The 25,348-nt window shown below is 38.2% G+C and overlaps 1 long non-coding RNA gene across 1 annotated transcript; it reads right to left on the bottom strand.

The window, feature by feature from the left end:
- Positions 1–6,840: 6,840 nt before the first annotated feature.
- On the bottom strand, positions 6,841–23,691 carry LOC106724347. The gene is made up of 4 exons (XR_001360108.1): positions 23,667–23,691; positions 12,749–12,872; positions 11,889–11,952; positions 6,841–6,996 (listed from the first exon to the last, which is right to left on the bottom strand). It is a non-coding gene; the product is annotated as an uncharacterized LOC106724347 (long non-coding RNA).
- Positions 23,692–25,348: the final 1,657 nt, after the last annotated feature.

Below are 25,348 nucleotides of genomic sequence, written 5' to 3'. Positions count from 1 at the left end.
TTATTCATGCTTTTGTGTTTCTCTATTTCATTCTGGATTTTTTTTTCTTTCTGCTATATTCTTCTTCATCAGTTTTGTCTCTAGCACTGCATAATTTTACTCTTCAACTTGTACCTTGAGGTCTTAATTTCAGTTATTGTAATTTTCATTTCAATAATTTCCAGTTAGTTTTAATTTACCTGCTAAAATTCTTTATCTTGTCTTTGAATTGTTTAAATGTAGTTATCATAGTCATTTCAAATGTGTCATGTAACTTAATTTTCTGGATATCCTGAGCATTAGGCAGGATAATGGCTCCCCAAAGATATCTACATTTAACTTCCTGAAACCTGTGAATATGTTACGTTATATAACAAAGAAAAATTAATGGCCTTGAGATGAGGAGATTACTCTGGAACCAGTATAATCACAAGTATTCTTATAAGTGTAAGAGACAAGAAACATAGGGATAACCAGAGATTTTCATATGAGAAGGATGCTGCCTGGTGTTGCTAGCCATGGAATCCAGGCAGTCTTCATAACCTGGAAAAGGAATGATATGGATTCTCTCCTAGAACCTCAGTAAGTATCACAACCTTGCCTACACTTTGATTTTAGTCCAATAAGATCCATTTCAGAACTCTGATCTCCAGAACTGTAAGATACAGCCACAAAAATACACCTGGAAATCTATTTCTATTGTCCTTTTTTTTTTCTTGTTTCAGCTACATGTCTTCTTATCAGCTCGAATTATATTGTTGCTTAACTATCTTATTTGTATATGAAAAGTACAAATACTGTGAAGCTCAAAAAGAGGTTAATTTTGTTTTGGAAGGCAGCTAGGTTAAGAGCAGATCACCTTAGTTCAATAAAAATTAAGATGATTCTACACTAGGCTTCACTTTTTGCTAAGGTTGCTTTACTTCAGGTTTATCTTTATTCTTATTTATCAACTAAAATATTGGCATCTGACAAGGATGTTTATTTTTGATAGGGCCTTGACTTCAATTTTCATACTTCCTGCCGGTTATAGTGCTCTGCTCAGCCTTTGAACTGCTCAGCTAAAAGTTGGAATTGGTAATTTCCTTGAGGAAACTAACACCAAATGCCAATTCACCTCTCTTGGCTTCTTTGCTTTTCAAGGTCTTGTCCTCAAATTCTCACTACATTGATAGCATTCTATTGTCTTTAAGCATAAGCATTTTGCTTTAATATTTAAATACTTAAATATTATTCCAGGGTTTTTTCCCTGATTGTATGCAGCAGGAGAGTTGTCTCAAACAACTTAATCTTCCCATTTCTGAAGTTGAATTCTAGCACTGCCAATATTTTACAGAAATACCCTCAATATCAGTGATGTGATAATAAATGTTTAAGCAGCTCTCCAGAAAAAAAAATAATTTCTAATTTATAGTGTTTGTTTATTTCTGTGATATCAGTACTCCCCCCATAATCAATTTCAAACTGTCTTCCTAACTTCAGTGAATTTGGAATCTGGAAAAGACTCACACAGTTTGTTCTCATGAGCCTTATGAGCCAGCTCCAATACACACCTTTATCTCACTTTTGGAATATGATAAAAATAGTCATAACAATTGTGCAAGCACCATTGTACCAAGCATATTATGATTAAACAACTTCTCTTAAACACATTAGTCATGTTATTCACTTACTCACTGAATACACATTTAGTGAGCAAAGACTATGAGCCCAATCCTGAGCTATGCGTTGATGTTGCCAAGGTGAACAAATGAAACAGGACACCTATCTTCTCAAGACTTACATTCAAGTGGACAAACAAATATTAAATAAGCAGCCAATTATTTAATTGCACGTTATGATAAGCTCTATAAAGAAAAAGATAGGGTATTATGAGAGATAACAATGGAGGAGCTAATTTACATGAAGGATCAAGAGATGAGTTGTTTTTTAATGACACTGAAACGGATACTTGAGGGATGTGGAGTCAACTAGGCTGAGTAAACATATTTGACTACATCATAGAAACACCATATATCAAATTGTCTACTTTCTGGAATAAAAGAGTATAGTAAACTCATTCTTCCACATGAAAGTTTCAACTTATTGACAGAAATTAATATATTCTAACTTTCAATCTACTTTTTAAAATATGTTTTTATTAATTTTTAGAGAGAGAGGAAGGGAGAGGGATTGAGAGATAGAAACATCAATGAGAGAGAATCATCACTGATGGGCTGCCTCTTGCATGCCCCCGACTGGGGATTGAGCCCACAACCTGGCACATGGCCTGACCAGGAATCCGCCCCCTACTGGGGATCGAGCCCACAACCTGGCACATGCCCTGACCAGGAATCCTGACCTCTTGGTTCATGGGTCAACACTCAACCACTGAGCCACACTGGCTGGGCTCAATTTATTTTTATCTAAATAGTCATACGCTGGCCCACCTCCCTCTCCAACATGATGTCTTAGTCATGTTTTCAAGAATTTTTAACTGGAGTTCTTTCTCTGAAATCTCTCTTTACTTACCAAAAGTATTCTAAATTTGATTGCTTTCCCAGAACCCCTACATAATAGCCTTTATGTCTTTAAAAAAAGTATAGAAGACAGTGAAACTACTATCTCTGTATTTTGGGACACAATTCTACAATTATATTTACTGCATTCTTACATAATCTACAGCATGGTGATCAGATTACCAATATTGTTCCCAAAGTCTACAAGAACCTAGAGTGCCATTCCAATAACAGAAATAAGATATAATTATACCCCTGTTGGTTTTAATATTAAGCTAGAATTTTTTGTGCTTTCATTCTTAAATTGCTAACATACTTCAGACTGTAGTTATTTTCTGCAAACATGAACAGGTAATTAATTATTACACCCCATTCACAATTCCTCTTCTCTTTTATGCTTGCTATAGTAGCATGTGAATACTAATTCAGGACTAGCCCATGGAAAGACAACAGTGCAGGGAAGGTCTGGGGAGGGGACAAAAGCAGGGTGGAGGGATTCAGGGGTGGGGGGGGGAAGAGGGGTCATCTGTAATACTTTCAACAATAAAGATAAATTTAAAATATTTTAAAAATAACTCAATTGTTTTCACCCAAGAGTAGTGTTTCCCCTCCAGAGAATATTTAGCAATATTTGGGGATAGTTTTAGTTGTTACCCCTGGAACAGTTTTATTGGCACCTAGTGGGTGGAGGCCAGTGATGCTGCTGAACATCCTACAATGCACAGGACAGCCTCTCACCATAAAGTATTATATGGCCCAAATGTTAAAAGCCTTAAGAAACCCTGGGTTAACTAGATTGATTTATGGGCCAATATTTATAACCAGTTTATTTAACTACTGTATCTACTTAAATTTTAAGTAGTAAACTATAGCTAAATATTACATTTTGATTAATAGAAATTTACATATTTTCATATGCTACCATATGAGTCCAGAAAAACTTTCATTTATTATTCACAACATAAGCCATATAAAGGCTTATTCACATAAATAGAAATCCCTCATAAATATTCTTGAGGTTTTAAAAGTAAATCATGACAATGCAAAGTTATATACCTTTTTATAATTGTTCATTTAATTATTTGCATTCAATATATCCCTTGGGTTGTTTTTCTTTTTTTCCTTTCCTTTTTATTACAGAGATTGTATAGCTCCTGGGAAGAAATTTGATAATATATCCAAGTGGACTCCTACCACACTAAAAGTTTCATTACAACCTTTATTTTAAACCTGTACTATTTCCTTGTTGCAAGAATAGGTTTTTAAGACAAAATGCTGCACCTGTGAAGATTCTAGGCAACATGTACATCCAACCAAATGGCACTATAGGAAGTGGAAACAGGCAAGACACAAAGGACACTGAAGAGGATGACCTCATGCTGACCCTAGGCACCACAAAGGATCTTGTTGGTTGACTCTAATGAAAATTGGAATTGCCTAAAATTTCCCAGCAAGTTTAACAACATTCAACTATTCTGCCTCCTATACTTTCAAGCATTTTTGCTTAGCTGACAGAAATATGTCTGAGATTTTCAGTTCATGACCTCGATCTTTAGAGAGAACAGTAAATTGACACTCAGTCTTTCCCCTAGGCCAGTGTTGGTGACCCTGGAAGGTGTGCAGCGCTGTGCTATAATGACTGCTTTCACTTACTCCAACTGCATCATATATTAACTTAGCTTTGCAATGGTTGTCTGCCAACTGCACACCTGATCTGCAAAATAATAGCACTGGGAGATCAGTTGAATGAATGATGAAGCACTGACCTACTGTTATGTTCAAAGATTCTGGCACGAAATTTATTCATGAAGTACTAATGCATTTAAGGCTCCAGATCAGTTTTCTAGATCCTTATGTTAGGATGACCTAGCAGCAGTGAAATTATTAAACTATAGTCTTTAATTCAACTTTGTTCCTCATCACTTTTTTCCTCCAGATAATAGAATAACTTTTTTTTTTTTCAGAGAGAGAGAGACAGAGAGAGAGAGACATTGTCAACTTTGTTCCTCATCACTTTTTTCCTCCAGATAATGGAATAACTTTTTTTTTCAGAGAGAGAGAGACAGAGAGAGAGAGACATTGAGGAGAGAAACATCATTGGTCGGCTGCCTTCTGCATGCACCCTACTGGGGATCAAGCCCGCAAATCGGGCATGTGCCCTGACCGGGACTTCTTGGTTCCTGGGTCGAACTGGTGACCTCTAGGTTCCTGGGTTGACACTCAACTGTTGAGCCACATCATCCAGGCTGAAATAACATTTAATAAAAACAAAAAGGCATATTTTTGCCAACTTACAAAGAATTTTTTGATGTTTGAAAATATTACTTAATTTATTGGCTAGATTCTCAAGTGACAAATGGAAGACCTCTGGGAAAAGTTAAATGTTAGTTCCATAACAGCAAGAACATTGCTCTGCACAGCTGCACCTCTGGGTCCATCAGGGTCCAATATATAGCAGGTGCTCAGTAACTGCTGAAGGACTTCATGAATATAGTCATTTCAATGGACATGGCAGTATTTTTTATTTAACACTTACTCTTCCTTATTCTAGCTCCCATAAGAATATTGTTTGTTGGTTTCTTTTCCACTGTCACTTCTTCCAATATCTAGAACTATTCACACATTCAATTGATAGCAAATAAATGTCAGATGCCATGTGATGACAGGCTGTCCACTTAAAACAAATGTTATCAGCCTGAATTTTTCTCTGTTAAAAACAAATATGATTTTATCTATGCCTGTTATCTACTTTAAGTCTAAGCACAGTGGAAAAAAGTTCATCTCTGAACCGTTTTCCATTGTCACAATACCTTTTATGACTGAAGACATATTTTTATTCATCAAACCGATGAGCTGAATTTTATTAAGAAAGATCTGTGGTAAGACTCAAGAAGATGTGTGTAATATTCTCTCCCATACTAGGAAAAGAACTTCTCATTCATCATCAACAGTTGATAAGAAGTGCTGTTTTTAACAACATTTCTGATGATGAATGAGCATACCCTTCTTTCATATTAAAGTAAATATTAGAAAAACAATCTTCTCAAATCATGGAAGAAATCTTTCAATTCAGTTTAATCATAAAGGGTGGAAGTGAGATTAAGCAGAGGAAGGCCATGCATGGAGGGAGGTGGCCCAACGTGCTATCTATACTCTACCCTTCTACAATCACAGGAGAGAAAAGGATAAGTCCCCATTCTGCAGTATGACTATCACATTAATATCGTTCATCTTAAATGTATATTTCTGTGTCATATGCATTAGGAAACAAGAGAGAGACATTAAGCCCTAATTATTTTTGTATGGAATAATCCCCCCAGGAAATATCACAGGCTCATTCCACTACACAACTCTTTAGTTCCTAGGTATAGCATTTGGTGAAGTCCTTTTCAGAGTATGCAGCGATCTGACTTACTTAAGCTCCAGGGCAGTCTGCTAAAAAGGCAATCTTTTTTGAAACTGGGACTTTGTCATGATTAGTTCTTTGGTTACATGATTAAGGAAGGATAAATGGGTGGCCATGGGATGCTATTTAGTGTCTCTGAATGTTTTACATAGTCTGCATAAATGTCACTTTGAAATAGCTGTAACAATAGTGCTTCACTCAATAGCTCGGGCCCTTAAACCATTGCCATTAAACATTACATTTGGGGGGAAAAACGTCAAGTTGTTTTAAATCCTACTAGGCTAAATTAAGATGATGATCTCATTTCAGTGCAAAATATTGGCTGGAGTTTTGTAGATGAATTAAAACATAGATGTAAGCTCCTAAATACTTGATATGTGTGTATATATATATATACTAAATGTGCTTTTCATTTAGAAAAGAATTTATCAAGGTGTAACAGGTATATAAGGTATAAAATGTGGTTGTTAGTTCAATAAATGTAAATGTTCATAGTTAGGTTTTATCACTTCAGATTCATTGAAGTGACAATGATAGAAAATTCTAGTAATACTGACTCAATATAGGAGTTTGTCTAGTTTTATGTAAAGAGGCAGATGCTAAATACTTCAAGCTTTGCAGCCTCTGCCACAAGTACTTAACTCTGCTATTGTAGTGAAAGTAGCGATAGACAATACATAAATGAATGCAGTAACTTTGTTCCAATAAAACTTTATTTACAAATGCAGGTAGTGGACTGGATTTGGCCTTCAGGTTGACCTGTTTATTTAAAATGAAATTTGGAGAAATCTTTCAGCAGCTGGGTCTAATTGGCACTCTAGACCTATATCATGTAACCCTAATTGGCTGCTATAGTTCCAAATACTTGATCATGACATGTCCACTTCTAAATACAGAAAGCATGAATGCTCTCAGGGCACTAAGGATGAGCCTTAGTCATATGCAACTCATCTTTAATAAGGAAGAAAAAAAATTCCCAGATGACTTCTGAGTTTTCCTTTTATTTCCTTAGATTGAATTATATGCCTATCCTTAGCCAATCATTGCCAAAGGGAATGGAGTAGGCATGATTAACCGAGAGCAATTTTTTCCTTGGGTCTGGTCCTATTACCACTGAAAAAGATGGAGATTTAATACATGGATAAAGATTGAATGCCCGTTAGGTAGGCAATCAATATCTATCACAAAACAGTACAGAGGTTTGTTCTGTTTTGTTTTGTTTCACCAATTAGAACATAAGGTCTTAGATGGCTTTCAGATTCTATTTTGATTCACACTTGAAACATATTAAAATGACTCCTTTGGGTCTTTTATCTTCTCCATGAAAGTTCTATGCCTGCTCTTGGACTTCATACATTTTAGGAACATAATTTCATTTTGCTGTTCATTGTCTATTTGAACATTTGCAGCAAAGTGTAGGAAATAATTCTATATAGATATTGTTAAATGGAGGAAAAAATTCTGGTTTTCTAGAGCCACACTACCCCAAGTTCTCTCTGGTTAAACAATTACAAATTAGAAAATCTAAGTCCAGAGACCAATTCTGGTCCTCAGAAAAATCACAATTGAAGATGTGCATCAGCCCGGTTGACCTGCAAACTGTCTGTGCCAGGGTGTGGTTGTGTCTTCCAGTCAGCAGTGCAGCTGCCCGGGTGCTGTATGACAGGTAGCTTTTAGAGAGAAAACATTTCCTAAAGAAAGAAAAGTCAGGTGCACAGAGGTGCTCGAAACAAACCCTTTGTTGTTAAAAAAAAATTATCTATTCTAAATAAGACATGATTCCTCACTTGAGTGCATTCCTCAATTTATGCTTATGTGGACTCGAGGAGAAGCGGGCCTTAATGAAAATGGAGGGAATTATTTTATCTAAAACTCTTTGTCCTTTGGAGCACAAAGTAGAACAGCAAAGAGAGAAGTGATCTACCTGTTGTCTGTCTCTCCTGAGAAGGTAACCCCACATCACAGGTCCAACGACTCCAAAGAGAACTGTAACACTGAGCCTCAACTCAGGAGCAGTGATGTGAGCAATGCCTGTCCAAGATACTGTGCCCACAGGAGATGCAGATGGGGCACAGAGGTGACTGCAGTACCCAATTAAGCTACTTGGTGCACAATAAAAGTAATGCTTCCCAGTGGGATGTAGGCTGCTAGAAGACATAGTGAGACACCGCTTCACCGCTAGCTGGGCCTTAGCAGCAGGGAAAAAGCTAGAGCAGAAGAGAAGATTAATGTCTAAGGCTCAGAGGATGAATTTGGGAGCTCCTGTGTGGCATCCCCTAAGAACTCCAAAACATCTTGGGGTTCTTGTGGAAGAGAGAGGTCCTACAATTGAGAACGATGCTTGTTAAAGCTAATGAGATCTTCATTCTAAGATTATGCTGAAGGGGTTAGAAAAAGCACAAAATATCACCATAAAGTGGAGCTTAACAAAGAGATTGTCTCATTAATCCCTTTTTTCCGCTTCTAATAATCTGCCTGTGTAATTCCAACACTGCTGATGAGAAACATTTCAAAAACATCAAATTATTAATTATTTTGGATATAATATATTCAACTTAGTATAGTGTTCTAACTAGTACGTACCCACACATAGATTTGAAGGGGGTTAAAATGTCTTCCTTCTCAAAAGTGTTTTGTCCCAGGCTTTACTAGTACCTGAAATGTTCACATTTATCCACAGACATTGACTGCTGCATTCTTTCAGTGCAAGGCCCTGTGTCTGGTCATCCTAATCTTATTACACACTCCACTGGGTTAAGGCATTAAAGGCCTGGGTTAAAATGCAAAAGCTACCTAGAAGAGATAAAACATTAAGCAATTTCATGCCATTAGAACCTCAACTCATCAGATTAGTCTCAGTCACTCAGAAAGACCCTTGAGGGAGCCAATCATGGGCAAATAACAAATGTATTTCAATGGAATAGTATGATCTAAGCACCTTATTTCTGAGGTAGAAGTTTACAGAATTCGCAAAAAATATGCTTCATTGTCATTACTCTTTCTGTTTTTTGTTGGTTTTTTTTGTTGTTGTTTTTTTTGTCTAGTTTTGATCTATATTTCTCTAGAAATTCTGGTAACACTTTTTTTATATAATATGTATGTGAGCATACGTAGTGCCCACACTAGGTCAGGGTATATAGTTAGACATTTTGTTTTAAGAAATCTTGAGCAATTCAGAAGCTGGAGCTCAATCCAACTTAGTTTTTCTAGTTTTACCATTAATAGCTATTGTGCTAGTCTTACTATTCACAACCACTATTTATTGAATATTTAGAATTTGATGGTCTTTAAGATAAATGCTTTAACTGGCTAAGATTTGGAAACAGCCCAAGTGCCCATTAGTAGATGAGTGGGTAAAAAAGCTGTGGTACATTTTCACAATGGGATACTATGTGTCTGTAAAAAATAAGTGTCTATTACCCTTTGAGACAGCATGGAGGGACCTGAAGAGTATTATACAAAGCGAAATAAGCCAGTCAGAGAAAGACAAGTATCGCATGATCTCACTTGTATGTGGAATCTAATGAATAAAATAAAGTGGAAAAAAATAGGTCCAGAGACATGGACGCATAGAACAGACTGAGGAATCTCAGAGGGAAGGGTGGTGGGGAAGAGGGATAGGGGGAAAGATTAACCAAAGAACTTATATGAATATATGCATAGCCCATGAACATAGACAATAGTGTGGTGAAGGCCTGGGAGAGGGGCGGGTGTTGGGTAGAGGGGATCAATAGGGAGGAAAAGGGATATCTGTAATACTTTTAATAATAAAGATACATTTCTTTAAAAAAATAAAATAAAAAGGCAAGTGCTCTGTTTCCTGGCTGCCTTCATTTATATTACCTGCCTGAACTGTACCTATAAACCTGGCAATCTGCAGAATTGTCAGCCCCTGCTATACGACCTCATACTCATTTACGATAAGAGGAAAATAGAACCCCATGCTGTTTTAAAACACCACAAGCTTATAAATCAATAGCGCTAAAATCATCACCAGAGGATGAATAAATGACCTTAGTATATTTTTGTTATAACTTTAGGTGAAGTAAGACCTATATTATGTTAGTGAAATTATTCTTAAATATCAGATCTAACAAAAAAGAAGTATAAAAATAATATGAAAACATGGAGGAAAATAATTTTTATCACAAAATATGATTTCATAGACAAGCACAGCTTAATGCATCAAGTTTTATAAGGCCATCAGAAATTAAGAGAATTCTTCACAACTCATTGCTGTCTACTTATAAATTCTTGCAATATCCAGAGTTGCAGAAGTTAATTGTAAAACATACATACGTGTTAAAATTTAAAAACAAGATATTCTAGGTTCAATGTGTACACATTTAAATTGATAAATTTTAGGGTACCAAGAATAAAATCACTAAGTCATGTGATATTTTAAAAAACAGACATTCTAATCAGAGGTACATGGAATAGTAGGACAGTCAAACTCTATTTCTCTGGGGAGACTATTTGCTTACTGTAATATAATCCTGTGTTTCAATAGACATAGAGACAGCTACCCAGTATGAAAACGAGCTGTTAATTAAGTCAATTCAGTGAGGGGTAAAAATCAAACCAACTGGCTGTCTGGCATCACTCATTCAAATTAATCTGTTGATTGAATTTCCTCACTGTTTCTACCAGTTATTTTGTAATTGTATATTATAGTGACACTATTTCTTCAGTGCAAATTACCTCTTTCCACCATGAGTATAGGTCCAAAAACTAACATAAAATCTATGAGAGGAGAAGTACCTAGAGAAATTTCTAACAGGTTTTCTAAAAGCTAATTAATATTCAGTAAAGAAGTAATAAATTTTACATGGAACTGCTTATGCAAAGAGTGGCATTTATTCATCCATTGTTCATTTGTTTATATAATAAACATTAAGCACCTACTTTGTTTCAAGCCTGTAGTCCTTTCCCTCTTGAAGCTTACAGGCTAATAGAGAGACTAACATTAAGAAGAAACTATTAACCAAAGCATTAATTAAATTCTAATAAGTATCAAGAAATAAAACAACACTAAGAATGTACCTAGGAGACCCCATCTAGTCTGGGGATTCTGAGAAGGCTTCCCTGAGGAAGTGACAGTGAGGCCAAATCTGATGAGTAAGCAGGCTTTCCTCACAGGGGTTACATTCACACTAACAGACCAATTTCGCTTGATGTGGTCTTCATTAACATAATGGAGACTCTAGTCTATACCACCCCTCAGTTTCACTGACTTATTTCTAGAATGCCAGGAGTGTCTCAACTGAGCTCTCTTGATCTCCTACTTTTCTCCTGTGACAAACTTCACTGACATCCTTGCCTGAGAAGAAACTTGGAGGGTGGCAACTTCTCAGGAAGGGCCTCTCTGGGAGACCAGTAGTACCTATGGATTCTATGTCCTGATGGCTTAAGAATGCAGTGTAGTCCTCACAGCACATTTGCATGCACCTGATGACCCAAAGTTCCTCTAATATGGTCTGTGTCTCTCTGACTTCTGACCCAGATCCAGCGTGCTTGACAAGGGCCATGTGACCACTGTCAGATAAAGTCACAGTGCTAGCCTCTACCTTCCCCTTGTTCTCTCTCCTTTTATTACCACCCACCCCAGCTATCATCCCAGTTGCCCAGGCAAATGTCCACATTTTACCTCAGCCTAATGTTCACTGCTCCTCCCTCCTAGACCTGCTTTCCAGTTCAACAGACAAGCCACAGTGGACGCTAAACAAAATTACATAAATGTTTTAGATAGTAATCTGAGGAAACATAGTTTGCCTGTGATACATGACTTAATTACCACATGTGAATATTTGTGCAACACTTTCTGGTGAGTCCATATTCCCTCCTACTGGAATTTTTTTCTGGCCCATATGTGTGTTTTCACATCAACTGTGACGCTGTTGAAGGACAGCCAAAGGTTCTGATATGCAGGGCTCCTTGATTGTTGACTGGACATTAACCACAAAGGGCAGCATAGATTGCATTGATAGAGAAGAGAGCAATATTACCTTATCAAGTGCAGCAAAGGGATGAGGATTTTCTTAATTCTCAAGTGGCTTCCTCAATGACAGTCTGAAATGTAAGGTATTTTAAATATGTAAAGTTTCAGAACTGCAGTATTTGTATTGTATGAAATCTACAGTGAGCAATGTAAAAACTTTAAAATCACTATGTCAAAATACTCTTATCTTTTATTTTCACTATTCATTTGAGGACTTGCTGATTTATTTGGTACATAGGAAAGTCTAAGGCATTCCAAGGTGGGGGTGATTATAAGATATTGCTTAATTGCTCATTCCAACAAAAAATATTTACAGAATATCCCAAAAAAGGCAAATAAAGGTGCATGTTTATTATTATTAAGAAATTATTACATGAATGGTTGCAACTTTTTAAAATATATATATTTTTATTGATTTCAGAGAAGAAGGGAGATGGAGAGAAAGATAGAAACATCAATAATGAAAGAGAATCATTGATTGCTGCCTCCTGCACACCCCGCAATTGGGATCAACCCTGCAACCCAGGCATGTGCCCTGACTGGGAATCCAACCAGTTACTTCCTGGTTCATAGGCCAATGCTCAACCAACTGAGCCACGCAGGCTGGGCTGGCTGCAACTTCTATCATAAAGCAATGACTGATTAATCACACCAACACTGCATAGGATCATAAAGTTACCAGAAATATCAAGTAAAAGATACAATTGTATTTGAATACTTGGACATTATATTTTAAGTGAAATATTTAAAAGAAAAGAAAGTGTGCAAAATTTTTGTTCATTATTATTAGATGAATCCAATTGCTATACAAATTTTAGTCGTCTATGTGTGGCTTAAACAACAACAAAAATATATATATTTTCTTACAATTCTGGAGGCTTGAAGTCCAAGATCAAAGGGTCTGCAGGTTTGGTTTCTTCTGAGGCTTCTCTCCTTGGCTTGTACATGGCTGTCTTCCCCTTGTGCTCTCAAATGGATCTCTCCTAACCTCCTGTTTTTATAAGGACACATATTGAATTAGGGCTCACTCATATGACTTGATTTAACCTTAATTATTTCTTTGAAGGCCCTATCTCCAAATACAGTCACATTTGTAAGTACTGGGGTCAGGACTTAAATCTATAAATTTGGGGGGCACACAATTTAGTCTATCACAGCAGCTATTACATTTAGAGAAATGCTACTATTAAAAATGTTCACTATGTGCTCATACAGAAAGTGTATCACTGACCTCAAATCAAGTAACATATTGTTCCCTTTGAAGAAGTGATTTTTTTTAGGGACAATATGAATCATGTAACTAATCATATCTTGCATTTTGTTTTGATCAACAGAAATTCTAGGCTCAGTTTAGGTAAATGGATTTTACTTACTCTGTGGTCTCTACTTAAATTTTAACTTTCTCCCAGATTTCACTCAATTCATTTTAACTGTGTTGTCAGAATCTTGATTCTTATCATTTTTATCTATTTTTTTTATAAGCAGTGTGCAATATGACACTCTAGGTGGCCAGACTAAATAAATAAATGTTTGAGATATGTATCAGCAGACCTTACAAATGTCCACAGGTGGCCACCTCTGGTTTTCCTTAGCAAACCCCCAGAACTTTAAGCAATAGCATCTGTAATGAAAGCAGCATTTCTGTGAACTAGTTGGCTTCTCTACCACAATAGAGAAGTTATAAACATATTCCTATGAAAGGGAACACAGTGTGTGTGCTGACTAACAGACCCAGGAGCCAGACTTCTGGGTACAAATGCTGGCTTGACCAATAGTAATTGTGATACTCTAGGCAAATTACATGAAATCTTTGTATGTTATTTTTTTCATCTATCATACGAGGATAGTGGGAACACTTACAGCCTAGGGTTGTCATGAGGATCAAGTGAGTAAAAATGCATAAGATGATTAGAACAGTTGTAAATAAAACATTATAAAGTCTTATCATCCCAGAAAATTACACTCCAAAATTTGCCTATCATTTCAGAGTCATCACAGACTCCCTGAAGCGCCCCCTGACCTGCAGTGGCATCGTGGGGGTCATGAACCCAAGTTCATAACTCCTGCTCTACATATTTTATCATGAACAATAGACATAGTTGAATTAACTCAGAAACACAGTATTTCTGTTTTTGCATTGATATTTGCTGAACATCCACACAGCAGTGTGAAAGTATGTTGATGTTGCTTTGTGCTTTATTTCACTTTTTTGAAAAAAGAAGTCAAGAGAATAAATCATCCACCCTAGCTGGTTTAGCTCAGTGGATAGAGCTTTGGCCTGTGGACTGAAGGGTCCCAGGTTCGATTCCAGTCACGGGCACATGCCTGGGTTGCAGGTTCAATCCCCAGTAGGGGGCAGGCAGGAGGCAGCCAATCAATGATTCTCTTTCATCATTGATGTTTCTATCTCTCTCTACCTCTCCCTTCCTCTCTGAAATCAAGTTAAAAAAATTAAAAAAGAGAATAAATCATCCAAATGGCATTGGATTGTAGAGTACCATTTGGACATATTTTTTCTGGGAAATGACATGAATACAGCTTACTTTCATCTTGTCCTTTCAGAAACATTTAGTGACCATCTTCTTTGTGCAAGGCAGTCGGGTAGAGAGAGAGGTGATATAAAGTGCTGGGTGTTTCAAAGCTAAGACACAGTGTGAATTGTGGCCAGATCAATGAAACCACAGAAATCAGTATTGATTATGAAGACAACAAAAGGATGGACGAACTTTAGCCCTTTGTGCTGGATCCCCTAACACATATAGACATTCCCAGGCATCAGATTTCCAACTACAATTCATAGTAGCTTAAACTCTCCTTCCTTTTCTTACTTTATTCACTCAAAGATTCTTAAAGATACCATTTGAATAGGTTTTTATGCATGTCAATACACAAAATAAATGGAAATAGAAGAAATGTTAAACTAAAGTCAGCCTGTTCTTGTTAACATAGAATTGTTTTTAATGTCATTTCTTTTCACTGTACTTTCATATGACCAAATCATCTACAAAGCTCTAACAATTGTGGACTGAATAAAAATGAATTGGGTGTACTCAATCTGAACATTAAGGAGGGGAAAATCCTTTATAGAGAAGCTTATATTTTCATACATAAAAGCTCTGCATTCCCCCATTGTTGTGTGCTAAAAAAAACAACTCTCTAGTTTTCAAGTAATTTTGCATTAGCTTTGGTTTAGCAGTGATGTTCTTTTCTTTAGAGCAGCTTGCCACAGCTTTTTACGCCTTCTTGCGTAAATTAAAGAGAATGAAAAATAGCCAGCATGTGGCATTTTAGAGACCTTGACCCTCCATCATTATTGCCACAAATGTCCGCATTAAATTTAATTCATTGATGTTGCTGGTCTAAAGTATTTTTTCTCCTGAGAATAAAGTATATGGAATACTTCTTTTCTAAACCCAATTTACTAATAACTGATCAGTAGTAGAAATCTTTTTTTAACTTTATTTTTATTGTTGACACATAGATGACTCCATTTCCCCCCACTTAGCTCACCTCCACCCAGCCCCAGTGCCCCCTCTGGCCATCACCTCACTGTTGTCTGTGTCTATGGGTTATGCATATATGTTCTTTGGCTAATCTCTTCACCTTCTTTCCTTCCAATCTTCTCCTCCCCCCCATACTCTTCCCCTCTGACAGCTGTCAGTCTGTTTCATGTATCCATGCCTCTTGTTTTATTTTGTTCATTAGCTCACCTCCACCCAGCCCCAGTGCCCCCTCTGGCCATCACCTCACTGTTGTCTGTGTCTATGGGTTATGCATATATGTTCTTTGGCTAATCTCTTCACCTTCTTTCCTTCCAATCTTCTCCTCCCCCCCATACTCTTCCCCTCTGACAGCTGTCAGTCTGTTTCATGTATCCATGCCTCTGGTTCTATTTTGTTCACCTGTTTATTTTGTTCATTCAAGTCCACATATAAGTGAAATCTTTAAATTTAGTTAGGTAACAAGGGTTTATAGGAATTGCAACCACTATGGAATAATTTCCCATAGGGGCACAGCCTTATTTATTTCTGTCACAACTTGATTTAATAAAATGTATCATATTTAGAATCCTATCTAATAATAGACAAAGATGGTAATTGACTGTACCTTCGCTACGCCTCCCATTGGCTAATCAGCATGATATGCAAATTAGCCGCCAACAAAGATGGCGGCTAATTTGCATACTGCAGGCAGGGCGGGGCAGCGCGAGCCGCCATCCGGGCCCTGTGTGCAGCCCTGGGTGGAGGGGCTTAGGCAGCGGGGAACTTAGGCAGCACCCATGTGCCGCCTAAGCCCCACGCCGCCTAAGCCCCACCCCCAGCCGGGACCACTGTGTGCCGCCTAAGCCCCGCCCCCAGCTGGTACACCCTTGTGCTGCCTAAGCCTCGCCCCCAGCCGGGACCCCCTTGTGCCTCCTAAGCCCCCTGCTGCCTAAGCCCCGCCCCCAGCCGGGACCCTATGGCGATTAGAGAGCAGGAAAGTGCCGCTCACACCAGGGCCCTGGTGATCCAGCTATCGGTGAGCAGGAAAGTGCGGCCTGTAGGCAGCACCCAGCAAGGCCTGCTCCTGGGTTGCCATGGCAATCCCAGAGCAGGAAAGGCCGGACTGCAGGCAGCCCCTGTGTGCACCTGCTCTGAACCTCTGCTGCCAGACTGTGGCCATCAGTAAGACATCCACTGAGGGCTCCCGTACTGAGGGGCAGGCTGGGCTGAGGAAACCCCACCCCCCAGTGCACGAATTTTGTGCACTGGGCCTCTAGTAATCTCATAAAAGGTTAAAAATGCATTTATAAAAAATAAACATAGCAATGAGATTAAGCAATTACTCCAAGGGTTGATGCTAATATTTCAGGATATTTATATAGTTACCTTTATTATTTGGGGTGAAAATGATAATGAGTTGAGAAGAAATAATTTACACTCATATTTTCACTGCAATACTAGTAAATTCTAGAAGAAATTTAACTCAAATGAATATTAATCATGGTGGGGTTTTTTTATGTGTGTGTTTTTTCTTTCCTTCCTTTTTAATTATCACCCAAGGATAATTTTTCCATTGATTTCTAGAGTGGAAGGGTGGGAGATGGGACACACACACACACACACACACACACACATTGATTGGTTGCCTCCCACATGCACCCCTACTGGGGCTAGAGAACCTACAACCTCAGTATGTGCCCTTGACCAGGAAGCTTACTTGAGACTCTTTCATCCACAGGTTGACACTGTAACCACTGAGAAAACCAGTTAGAGCTAATCATGGCTTTGATATGTTCATCATTTATATTTAATAATCAAGGTGCCTATATAAACATACTGGCACACTAAAATTATTCCTTCTGAAAAAATAGCTATATATATATGCTAAGATGGTCATTAGCAGAAAGAAAATAAAACAGGAATAAAGGGACATTTAGAAAGCTAATTCTGAATAGGATAAAGATGAAGGCAAATATGGAGAGAGGATAGCTTCATTCAGCACTTAGCACTAGGAAGATATGAGAATAACAGGATACAAAGGAGAGTGAACACAACCCAAGTGACCATCAACAGAGGAACAGATAAACATAATGTGGTATATAAATACAATGAAATACTATTCAGACATGAAAAATAATAAAGATATGAGAATAACAGGATACAAAGGAGAGTGAACAACCCAAGTGACCATCAACAGAGGAATGGATAAACATAATGTGGTATATAAATATAATGAAATACTATTCAGACATGAAAAATAATGAAGTTCCAATATATTCTACAATATCAATGAGTCTTAAAGAAATTATGCTAAGTAAAATAAGCCATATAGAAAAAGACAAATGCTCTATGATCCCGCTTATCTGAAATTCCTACAATAGCCCAATGCAGAGACAGAAAGCACATTAGAAGCTCCCGGGAGCTTGAGGGAGAGGAGAATGGGGAGTAATTACTTAATGAGAACAGAGTTTCTGTTTGGGTTAATGAAAATTTGGGGTAGGAGAAAATTTGAGGTAGATAGTAGTGCTGGTTGTACAAGATTGTGAATGAAATTAATTCTACTGAACTATACAGTTAAAAATGTTTGAGAAGGTAAATTTTGTATCTATTTTACCACAATTTTAGAAAATGAACATGCAACAATTTTTTTTAAACTGCAAGTCAAAAACATCAGGAGATAATGCATATTAAGAACAGCATAGAGCTAAGGTATGTATGTATCTGGAGCATGGTATCTATAATAATCTAAAAGCATAATATGCTAATTAGACTGGACAGCCGAATGACCTTCCAGATGACCTTCTGGATGACACCAGGGCTGTGAGGGCCGGCCAAGATGACCTTCCGGACGAAGCCAGGGCTGTGAGGGCCAGGCGAGGCTGTGAGGGGTTGCAAGGGCCAGCCGAAGCTGCAAGGGCCAGCCAGGGCTGTGAAGGCTGAGACCCCTGCATGGATTTTGTGCATCAGGCCTCTAGGGCCAGCCGAAGCTGCAAGGGCCAGCCAGGGCTGTGAGAGCCAAGGCCCTTGCACAGATTTTGTGCATCAGGCCTCTAATGTATTCAATAAACACTAATTGTTTTCAAAGGAAATAAAAAAGGAAGTCTTCATCTTTAAAAGGATGGAGTCCACAGAACTGGAATGTACGTTTCTCGTCATTGTGAACAGTTTGCTTTCCAACACTCCACAGAACAGAGTACAGAGCTTCAAAGGTAGACATTTGGTATGTGTTTGCTGAGAGACTAGTTGAGCAAACTTGTGCCTAGTTACATTGAAGGGGTCAGTGTCCCCCCTATTTTTACTGAAAGGAAATGAGCTGGTAGGATAAATAATAAAGAATGTCAAAGCCTTTGGTAAAATACTAATAATAATAGTAAAGAATTAAAAAGGCAATAAAGAGAGAGTGAATGGAAATTCCAGATTTATGAAATTACAGAATGTTCCGTCTAGAAACTGTAACTCTGTTGTAAAATTAATCTTTTACAGATAAGGAAATTGAAGAGAGGGAGAAAAATAAAATGAAAAGAAATAAAAAAGAAAGGAAATCAAAAGAGTTAGCTTAAGTCAAGGAGATCCATGCAAACGTCCTCTGGCTTTATTAGTATCTGTTAGTATCATGGACTCAGAGCATCGCCTTATGCTTCTGCACCTAATACAGTACTTCATCATAGTGAATGAAGCAATCGGTACTATTTATTAGTCAGTCAGTTGATTCTGGTGCATAACTATTTATGAGCTAGAGATTAATGTAACCATACTACAAATAGAAGGAGAGGCAGAAGCGCAAGTTTCCAGCCCCTGTGCCTATTATGTTCAATTCATATTAGACAAAATTAGAAATAGGAATTTTCTACAAGCATCTGAACAAAGTTGGCTTATCCTTATTGTTTATAACTATGAGTTTTAAAAGAGCAAAACTTTAAGGGAAAATCCATACTTTAAGAAAAAATATATTGTGATAACCATCCTTTTCTAATGGTAATTGTATCCTGTGTTGGAATATAGCTGCTTTCTCTTTCCAAAAGTATGCTAAACAAACAAATCAAATATCCCTAACAGAAAAATATATTGTGATAACCATCCTTTTCTAATGGTAACTGTATCCTGTGTTGGAATATAGCTGCTTTTCGCTTTCCAAAAGTATGCTAAACAAACAAATCAAATACCCCTAACATGCCTCACCAGAGCCACTAAATAATCCATAGAGAAATATCATACAAGATAAACAAACCCAATTAGAAGAAAGGACAAAAAATTAAATGTTGTAGATAAAAGTTAGAGACACAAGATACAATCAGGCTACATGCAGACTAGATTTTCTTCTCCCAAGGACTCAGAACTGAGAGACTAAGCCTTTGTCTTTAGTACTCTAATTTTAATAGAATAGTTGAACTTTGTGACAATTATTATACATATTACATTAAAATAAATAACATTCGTGCAAGAGTAGGCCTTCTTTTCCCCGGCTGCCAGCACCGGCTTCTCTTTGGCATCCAGGATGGGGGCTTCTCTCCTCGGGCCACTGGCAGGCATCTGGGGCCCAGGCTGGCTTCCCTCTGGCCCTGGCTTTGTCAGGAAGGACGTCTGGAATGATGTCCAGAAAATGTCCAGTCTAATTAGCATATTACCCTTTTATTATTATAGATTACATTAAAATAAATAATATCCTTAAATTTTCCATTGTAATAAATTTTTCCTTTTATGCCTATAAGTATTATTACACTCAGAGCCCAATTTTTTTTTAACGTAAGAATAATTTTTAAGTTTGTAGTTACTTAAAAAAACATTGTTTGACAAAAATCAATTTGTTTTACTCTCAGATTTTTTGGAGAATGTTATTCTTGTAAAAATGTGTTATATTATATCAAAACTTTTTAGAATATCAAATGTGATGTACCTCTTTGGCTCTGGTTTATCAAGATCAAATTCATACCATTCATCTGAATCCATAAGTTGATATTTCTTTTAATGACAATTGTTTCTTAGGCACATACTGAATGTCAGGCACTGGGGCAGGTGCCAGGGATGCAAAGATAATATGCATGGCCCACCATCAACCTGCATCACAAGGGAGCTCACAGAATTGTGAAGAGGATTTTTATCTTTCCCTTCCTCAGAAACAACCTTCGTAATCTCCCTGAGTCACATCAAGTCTGGAGTTCTGTCTGGTACTGTCCAGTCACGCTAGTTTAGCGCCTATCATGTTATCATAACTTAGTCTTATAACCTGATGATACTTCCCTGTTGCTTCATGTGTCAGCCTGACTACATTCCAGAATGTGGCCTAATTTCAGATTGTAAATGTTAATTGCTTTGTCTGTCTGTGAAACATCCTCACCCTGCTACCATCAATAAACTAAGCTGGATGTCCTTGATATCCCATGCCTGGCCACACTTCCCCCTGGTACATGCCACTTATGTTTTAAGATACCAAGCTCCATCATACTGACCATAGGAACATGCATTTCCTGGACCAACTTCTTGTTTGTGACATTCTCTACCAATCAGTCCTTTTCGTGGAAGCTTGGGTAGAAAAAATGGTTTTGATCTAGTAATTTCTTCCATAGAAGGAAATTCTACCCTGGATAAAAATTCCTACCCTGGGCTTGAATAAAAAGCTTTAAGAAACCTACGTTTTTTAGTTCTTGAATTCCTTTTATAAATATTCTAAAAAATAGTTAATGCTTATTTTTCAAAATATTACATTGAACCTTTCCAAACCCAACATTTTATAGACATCCTATATAATAAAAGGGTAATATGCAAATTGACCCTAACAGCAGAACGACCAGAACGACTGCTGGACCAGTCATTATGAGGCTCACTGACCACCTCTTGGTTCCTTTCCCTGGCTGGAAGGCTCAGATCGCCTGATGGCCACCTGCTATGGGGGCAGAGCCCACGAACAGGTGGGAACAGCCGACCTCTCAGTTCCTTCCCCTGGCTGTCAGGCATCGATCACCTGATGGTAAATGGAGAACCGGGGGTGGGTGGCAGTGGGGGGCTGGCTGCGGGCAGATGGGGAAGATGGCCCTGATTGCAGGCCAGGCCTAAGGACCATACTAGAGGCCCAGTGCACAAAATTTGTGCATGTGTGTGTGTGTGTGTGTGTGTGTGTGTGTGTGTGTCCCTCAGCCCAGCCTGCACCCTCTCCAATCTGGGACCCCTTGGGCCTAAATAGGCAGTCAGACATCCCTCTCACAATCCAGGACTGCTGGCTCCCAACCACTCCCCTGCCTGCCTGATTGCCCCTAACCCTGGTCACCCCTAACTGTCCTCCCCTGCAGGCCTGGTCACCCCCAACTGCCCTTCCTTGCTGGCCCAGTCACCCCTAACTTCCCTCCCCTGCCAGCCAAAGTGCCCCTAACTGCCCTCTCCTGCCGGCCCGATTGACCCTAACTGCCCTTCCCTGCCGCCCTGGTCACCCCTAACTGTCCTCCCCTGCAGGCCTGGTCTCCCCAAACTGCCCACCCATGTAGGCCTGATCACCCTAACTGTCCTCCCCTGCAGGTTTGGTCACCCCCAACTGCCCTCCCCTGCTGGCCTGGTCACCCCTAACTTCCCTCCCTTGTCAGCCTGGTCACCCCTAACTGCCTTCCCCTGCTGGCCATCTTGTGGTGGCTATCTTGTGTCCACATGGGGGTGGCCATCTTTGACCACATGGGGGCAGCCATCTTGTGTGTTGGAGTGATGCTCAATTTGCATATCTCCTCTTTATTATATAGGATACTAGGAGCCCAGTGTGCAATTTGAAATTGCGTGGTGCCGCCCACCCTCGAGTCACTGGTCCGGCCCTGCCTCCCTCTCCAGCCCTGAAGCAGCCATGGCCTCTGCTGATCAGGCCCTCCCCCAGTGCGGGCACGCGGAGGCCCCTGCCGCCCTGCCTCCGATGCTACATGCGCAACTTCCTCCTGTCTGGTGAACCCATTACGGCATCCTGGTTAATTAGCATATTTTTCTATTATATAGATAGATATATACATATTCACATACACTACACACACAAAATGTATAAATTAATGGCAAGTAAAAAGTCTTGGATCCTAAGATGTTAAAATAATGACCATTCCCTAACCAAGCCATCATTGTTTATTTGCTATAAGATAAAATTATTTATATTAGCCTTCTCTAAAAATTCACTAATTATAGGGCTTATTGAATATGGCTTAATGCAGATCTTAAAGAACCAATACAAACTAATAGGGAAAAAATTCTTTCTAAAATCCAAGATCTGAATTCTGAACATGCAGCACTGGCTAGGTTATCTAATATCCATATAACAAAGGTTTTGCCCAAAATATGCAGCTCATGCTGTGACAGTGACAGTGATGAGCACTGTGTAATGTCAAGTCAAGAGGAGAGGCCGCAGTAGAGTGAAGAGGAACCCTCTCAACATGCATTTCATGGCACTAAGGAATCACTTACGGACCCTGACTGGAAAGTGACTGAACAACAGGCCAGGGGTGACACTTGATTGTGGCCATTTAATGAAAACAACCTAATAGGATGTCTTTCCATCCAGCTAAAAGGGCATCTTCATTTATTTACCATTCTGTATACCCCAAATATGCTTTCTGTATACTCAGTGTAAGATAACATATCCATCCAGAAACACTTGTCACCATATTGAAGAAAAATACTTTAACCACCTCTGCTCCTCTTCAAGAGGGTGTCATTGTAGGGAACAGGCTGGTCAGACCCTGAACCAAATAACAAATGAAACAGTTTAGCCACTTTAGTCAACGGCAAGAAATAATTTACAAAATTGTTTTTTGCACTGTTGCTGACTGGTGGTTGTCTATTAGTTAATGGTATTTTAATAGTATGCTCTAATTTATTTCACAAATAGTAAAGTCTCTTCCTTGTGACTATAAGCATTCATATGGTAGTCACCTGTCACCATGCCTTTAAAATCCTAGGAGCTATTCAGTCCTGGTTGGCATAGTAAGGTTTCTGCTTCTTGGACAAGACTACATAACCACCACTGCTGGAGAAAAGCAATATTAGCCAAGTATCTCAGGAAAACACCCCTCCTGTCAGGTTTCTTTCAAGTCTACAAAGTGAGCCAGAAAGATAAGTGACCTTTAAATATTTTGGGGAAATTATTTATTTCATGCAATATTTATCATATGACTAAAGACTTAACAACTGGTAAAGCCCAATGGCTGTGTTTGTACAATAATACTTTAAACCTAAGAAAATAGTTTTTGAAAACGAAATCAATAGAAAAAGAATGTTTTGTCTTTATGACTTAACAAATTCCTGTATATGCCTGTCTGTATGTGAGTATGTGTGTTTTATCTTACCAACATGACCATTTTCTTCAATGGCCACCTCCTTCATTAGAGGGAACTCACTTCACTCAAGTCTACAATCCTGATGACTTCCACAATGGAAAAAAATCTTATTAATTTATTTATCACTTTGTTATCATCAACATCTTTAATTTCTCCAATTAATAATAATGTTTTCATATATGTGAAATGTGATTATGGTTGGTAGAGTGGTCATTTTATGAGAGTATGATATCTATTTTCCCATTTCTCAACAAATGCATATTAGAAAAAATGTCAATACCATGTCATCTCTAGTTCAGATTTAGAGGGAACATAGCTCTATGTGTGGGAATTTTGTAATCTGGAATGTAGGATAAACTTCCATACCGATAATCCAGAAGGCTTAGTTGGTAGAGCTCTCTATTCCCTGTGGTTTAAAGAGAGTCTCAGAGAACAGAAAATGCCCCACAGCACCCCCATCATTTGCTGGCATCCTCATCGTGGTTTTCTCTTTTTTACTTTCTTGTAGTGATCTCAAAACATAAACAACAAAAACAACAACAACAACAACAACAACAAAAAACTGGAAATAAGAGCTAGTTTCTTGTCACTAATGGTTTAGGGCCTTCTGTTGTAGAAGCAATCAGCCACAGACCTGATGACTTGCATTTCCACGAGTGAGAAAATTAGCAGGTATGTTGTGGAATTGAAGAAAGGAAACAAAATTTGGCTGAAATTACTGCTTCGCTAATTTACCTAAATGATAGATTCTAGCTGAAATAAAATAACTTATTCTCTTTTTTCACCCTTAGCGAGGGGCTAATTCAAACTTCATATTTTCTTTCCTAGCAGTTTGTGATATGATTAATTTAATTAAAAGGATTAGCTTTAAATTTGGAGTCCAAATATTACAGAAAGCCATTCTTGTAGTTATCTATGTCTTTTTGAGCTTACCTCCTTCAGGACATTTATTGGAGGGGGGTATACTTTAAAATATGAAGTTCTGAAAGTGATGAAAATTTCATTTAAAATGTGTTCACACAAATGATTTCATAAGTCAATAAAATTTGAGGATGAGCATTTTGATGAAAGTTACTATTGTTCAGAGTGATGTGGTAGAGACAATCCCATAGACCCCCCTGCCTACTTTCTACCCAGAATCTATAATAATAAAAGCATAATATACTAATTAGACTGGACAGCCAAATGACCTTCCAGACATCCTTCCAGACAACCTTCTGGACGAAGCCAGGGCTGTGAGAGCTGAACCCCTTGCATGAATTTCATGCATCAGGCCTCTAGTAGAACAATAATTCCTTGATTTACAGTTACAATGGTTTTGCCTGTTGTGGTGTTTTAGAAAATGCACCTTACAATTCTTGTTGACATCTGCTTAATGTAGCTTCCACTCCTGAGAGCTGTAATTAGCACTGTGTCCTCAGGAGCTTTCCTTGTTTGGAACTGTAATTCAATTTGTCCTGAACAATATTTCTTCTAAGTTGAGACAAGATAAATATAAGCAAAAAGGGTAGGAGAGTGTCCTATCTTCTGGTACTAGCTGATGTGATTTGGAAGGAGAATTCCTGAAGCAGCTTGAATTAACTATGTAATCCTGAGAAACGATGTCTTTCAAAACGTAGAGGAATTAAGAATGCTTGATCTCCCTGGGCAAGATTGTACTCTGATTAGTTTTATTACAATAATATGGAAAT

The sequence above is a fragment of the Myotis brandtii genome, unplaced genomic scaffold (assembly GCF_000412655.1).
Source record: "Myotis brandtii unplaced genomic scaffold, ASM41265v1 scaffold8, whole genome shotgun sequence".
In the NCBI taxonomy this organism is placed as follows: Eukaryota; Metazoa; Chordata; class Mammalia; order Chiroptera; family Vespertilionidae; genus Myotis; species Myotis brandtii.
Note: the sequence above shows the minus strand (reverse complement) of the source record. Positions and strands in the feature narration are given on the sequence as shown.